This window comes from Cebus imitator, unplaced genomic scaffold (genome assembly GCF_001604975.1).
Source record: "Cebus imitator isolate Cc_AM_T3 unplaced genomic scaffold, Cebus_imitator-1.0 Scaffold612, whole genome shotgun sequence".
In the NCBI taxonomy this organism is placed as follows: Eukaryota; Metazoa; Chordata; class Mammalia; order Primates; family Cebidae; genus Cebus; species Cebus imitator.
The window spans coordinates 118038-122132 of NW_016107927.1; positions in this window are offsets into that span (position 1 = coordinate 118038).

The window sequence follows — 4095 nt, forward strand, 5'->3', positions numbered from 1 at the left end:
GGGAGGGAGGGAAGAGATGGGGGGAGGGAGAGAGGGAGGGAGTTGGGGGGAGATTTCAAGGGGATCTGATTGAGGTGGTAGCTTCCAGACGTGTAAAATCAGAGAACATTGCTTGACCAGAAACCATTCAACTCCAGCTGGGAGCTCTATGGACACCTGTCCTCTGTGCAGGCAAGAACTCAGACACTGTCACCTCCTTCTTGCAGGGCAGCTGTGTGGAGTCTGGACTTGCTGGTGAGCCTTGGAGGCAAGCTTCCACATAAACGCACATTTGAGAACTATTGCCCAAGGCATGTGGCCTGAGCCCTAGTTCTTGTGGGTCAGAGAACAGTGGAAGAGCTAAAAGGGTGGTAAAAGCAGCAAACAGCTCCCATGCCAGGCAGAAGCGCCTGCACCTGCCCTTATTCCCTCCTCATGCCTAACTGGTGTGATGTGCTCATCCCACTTCACAGGCGAGAAAACTGAGCCTCAAAGAAGCAGTGTCTTGTCTCAGCCAGCCAACTTGTAGATAGCAGGGCTGGGCTTTCCATCCAAGGTCCAAGCTCTTCCTTTAGGATCATAGAGCCGGGAAGAGAGGTAGTAGCTCTTCCTAGCAGACAGTCCAGGTTAAACCAGTACTCCCAGAGCTGGCTGCCAGACCCTTGCCTCTGCTAGGGAAAGGAGACAGCACCCCCTGGAGGCAGCAGAGCCCTGCACCAATCATAGCCAGAGCACTTGAAGCTCCCCAAGAAACCAGAGACTCTAAGCAAGAAGTGGGAGCTGCTGTCCTTCTCCCTTGCTGGCATCCAGGGCCCGGAGCCCAGCCTGACAGGCTCTGCCGGTCAGCCAGGCTACATTCCATCATCTCTGGGGAAGGGGCTGGGTAGGATTGTCCTTCTGCCATAAAAGTGGCTAGCTGGTGTGACTTACTGGAGACTGACCCTCCTAAATAGCTTAGTGACAGGCTCCCTTCCTACCCCATCAGGAATGTTCCTCATGAATCACCCAGAAGTCAGACAGTAGCATGAGTGCTTCAGGTGTGTGCAGTGCTCCAAATGACCCCTCTGACCCTCAGTCCACTGCATGGTCAGTATTCCCCCTGGTCCTGTGAGGAAGCTGAAGGTCAGCTAGTCAGGGGCTGGATAGACCCCAGCTACCCTCCTTGCTGCAGATTGGCTGGGATTTGGAATCATGCCCATTCACATTTGCTTTCACCACATTGAGAGTCAGTGTGGTGAATGGTCACAAGCCGGGCATGGAAGCTGTCTCACAATGCCCCAGATTCTCACCTGCAAAGCAAAGCTAAGAAGGAATTTTGCTTTAGGAGATGTTGTGCTGAGAAATGACTTAAGATGAGAACGGCTCTCCGCACTGTTATGGGTGGGAAATGCCCTGCAGAGCTGTGGCTGCTGTTAGCGCTCCTGTGTCCTGCATGCCTGCCCACCTCCCTGAGCCTCTGCCCCAGAGCTAATGGGCCAGCCCCATCAACTCCAGCTGGATACCTCTCCAAACCCACATCACGACCCAGACCTCTCACCCGGACAGTCCTAAGAGGCCCTGCAAGCTCAGCCATGGTGAGCATCTCCTACACGCTGGACATACACAACTCTCCAGTGAAGCCTCCTGTGGCTCCCCATGGAAATGTCCCCATGGAGTCATAGCACTGGTCCCTCTGGAATGGGTCCCTCTGAAATCAGTCTGACGCTAGTCCTCTTTCAGACATTCTAGTGCTGCCTCCCCCAGACTCATTCTGCATATAAACTCTTCATTTTCAGGGAGTGTGTTTGGGTTTCTCAGATCTAGGATTGTGTAGATGTTGATTCCACGGTCTGAACTCATAAAGCTCTCCATTCTCAGAGACCCATCCCATATACACAGTTCCCTGAGAAATGTCCTTGACCATCCATGCCCCTACCTGCACATTCTGAAGGGCAGCTGTGAAGCATAGCCCACTCATATAGAGCTCCTGGGAGGCTGTCCTGCTTTTTTCCTGGAAGGCTATAGCAGAGGAAAGCCACAACAGCTATCCAGGGAAACCAGTTTATTTTCTGGTTCTTATAGCAGAGAACCAAAGATCCTCACACATTTAGAAAATTGCCAGCACAAAGGATATAGGTCAAGACAAATAAACAAAGTAACTGACCCCAAAAGAAGCTGAAATAACTTCAGGAATAGAAAATAACTTTAAGAGATGAAAAACTTCCTTTAATGCCTAGATTAGAGAAATTACTGAATCCATACAAGAGCAGGTTTCCATGAAGTAAGAGAGACCAGGAAAACAAGAAAGAACTCTTAAAAACTAAGCATGATTACTGAAATTTGAAATCATATCATTAGAAGGGATGGGAGAGCAAGCTAAGGAAATATCCCATCATGTAGAGCAAAAACACAAAAAGATGGAAAACTTTGGAGCTAAAATATGAGACATGGATGATTAACATTAATGACCCATCATCAAATTACTAAAATTTCCAGGAAGGAAAAATCAAGACAATGAAAGGCAGCATATCAGTCATAGTCTGTGAAGGAAACATAATTCACCCCGATTGTCAAACAAAGGGACTTTAATAAAAAGGTAACTTATACAGGTGTGGGAAAGGTTAAGGGTGAAAAAAAAAACAAGAAATGGTGAGGTGCCCAGAGACTGGCAGGGGAGAGAAGTAGTTACCACCCTGCAACTAAAAGAACAAGAGGAGAAAACCATGTTACCAGAACTGGAGGACTGTGGAGAAAGGGCCACCCAGTGGGAGCTTCTGTAGTGTGGAGGCATGCCGCCGCCACCAGACAGCATTGAAGCAAGAGGAAGCAGAAAAGAATTACACCAACCCCTCCTTCCTTCTACTTCCAGTCTCCTGTCAGTCCCTCCCATTGACCTAACCCAGCTGCAGTCCTGCCAGCAAAGGAGCTGTCAGCCTCCCTGGCCACAAGGAAGAGCAGAGAACCACAGTGGAGAATGCATCTGGGTGGGGTGTGAGCAAAATAGTCAACACATGGAATCATCAATAGCAAGAATATTCCAGAGCTACAAATGAAAAGGACGCCCTGGGTACTGCTCCACACCTAGACAGGTCATTGCATAATTTTGAAACACGAAGAAAAAGGGAGAAGTTTCTAAAGTATTCCACGAATGGGAGCAGGAAGAGAAAGATTGCCTACAAAGAAAAGGAGAGACAGACCATTCTCAGTCTTGTCAGCAACATAGAATGATGGAAGACTCTGAAAAGATGGAACTATATTTTTAGGATTCCTGGAAATATATTTTGAAGCTAAAACTCTCATCTCAGCCATAATACCAAGTGTAAGGGTAGAATAAGGATATTCCTAAACTTGCAAGTTTATATTTCCTGAACCTTTTCTGAGGAAGTTCATTAAGAAAGTGCATTCATCCATTTTCACACCACTATAAAGAACTACCTGAGACTGGGTAATTTATAAACAAAAGAGGTTTAATTGACTCACAGTTCTACATGGCTGAGGAGGCCTCAGGAAACTTACAGCCATGGCAGAAGGGGAAGCACAGCACATCTTACATGGCAGGAGGAGAGAGGCTGGGGACTGCCAAACACTTTTAAATCATCAGATCTCATGGACACTTACCATCACGAAAATAGCATGGAGTAAACTGCCCCCATAATCCAATTACCTCTCACCAAGTCCCTCCCTCAACACATGAAGATGACAATTAAAGATGAGATTTGGGTGAGGACACAGAGCCAAACCATATCAGAAGGTACTTCAACGCAACTGGTACTTGAAGCAAGCAAGGAGGGATGAGGTCAAAAAAATGGTTGAACTGCCCCAGGAGCCTGGGATTTTCTTTCCCTACTCAAATAGTAAACCAGCATTACCGTATTTCCAGGGGAATTACAGGGATCAGTACCATGATTAAAGACTTGAATGCTGTAGTGACATGGATGCCTGTCACATTTCTGCCCACTTGGCTCACCTCTTTAGCTCTTCAGCCTGTGCAGAAAGTTGCTGAATCTTGGAGAATGACTATAGGTCGTCTTAAATTTAATCAGGCATAACTCCAATTTTAGCTGCTTTTCTAAATGCAACATAGAACAACTTTACCACTCCTAGCTCTTAGTATGTAGCTGTTGACTGGGCTCGTGT